A 1,293-nucleotide genomic window follows, 5' to 3' on the forward strand; every position below is an offset into this window, starting at 1 on the left:
ACCTCCTGTATTTTTGATGCTGTTCTGGATTTCGTTTTTGCTGGTTTAGATGCTTTGGACACTCTGCCACTGCTGATCAGTGCCAGAGTGTAAGTGCTCCCTATGTAAAGTGTTATTCTGATTGGATATACATGTTTGGCATATTTGTATCACCATGAAGTCACTAGTAAAGTGAGATGCTCTTCAGTCTTCTGTGCAGCAGAATGTCGAAGTCCAGTTTTCTTCTTAGTTTCAAGTCGAGTTCAGGATGATCTGAAGTCTTAGGACACAGCTCCTACTCTTAAACCAAATCTAGGGGCCGGATCATCTACTAGGTCCCTCCTCTGGGTGGGACCAGGAAGGGGGGTGGTTACACCCCCTTTCCTGTGTCCAGTTTCACGCCAGGACTGGGGCTCGAGAGCCCCAGAACCGGTTTGAACTGGGATATGCACAGTGACACCGTGTGTGCCCGAGGCATTTCTCATTCTATTCAGCCCTCCCTAACCCACTACACAAAATCCTGTCTGGGGTGGTGCAAGCACCTCCCCTGACAGGCAACCCTTTGTCCAAGCCTCCCAAGCTGGAAGGACTCCCAGCAGCAGGAGGTCAGACTTGTGTCTGTGGTGGCAGCATCCATTTTGTGATGCTGAGGCTCGTGTTTAACTTTACCCGGGTTTCAGGTTAGGTACATGTCGTGTCCCTCTAGAAGGGTGGAATGCTACCCCTGTCACCAGAATTGGCGAGGGGGTAGAATTCGTATGACACCTTACTCGACATGTTTTGATCAAGCCAAACCAAAGATAGCATTTAACCGCGAGGTTCATAATGCACTTAAGAGTATATGGTATGGCAATATCATGAAACAGCTGAAGGACGTTGTTCCGAAAGCTGCAGATAGGCTCAGCTCATGCCAGAGCACCATCTCACATGAAACCAAGCACTCTGCCTCCAGGATTGTCGAGGCCTTCCACAGGAGTGACTCATAGGTTAACATGTGTCTTTATATGTTAGATATAGATATACTATACCTAAGTAAGAGGTGATTACACCAACTTACCCCAGCTGAGTGATCAGCCAGTTGTGTCAAATATGGAGGCCAGGCCAGGGGTGGCATAATACATGCTTCAGGTCCTGGTAGGCCTTGGACACACCTATGCCCTGGGTACCTAGGGTACACTATTACAGGGGCCAACAAGGTGAACCAGTTCCAATTGGTAATGCACCTAATGTACATGGAGTCCATTTTAAGGAGAGAGCAAAAACCAGCTAAACACTAGGCATAAAGTTGGGTGCAACCAAAGTCAGATATCCACC

Source organism: Lissotriton helveticus, chromosome 7, assembly GCF_964261635.1.
Source record: "Lissotriton helveticus chromosome 7, aLisHel1.1, whole genome shotgun sequence".
Taxonomy (NCBI): domain Eukaryota; kingdom Metazoa; phylum Chordata; class Amphibia; order Caudata; family Salamandridae; genus Lissotriton; species Lissotriton helveticus.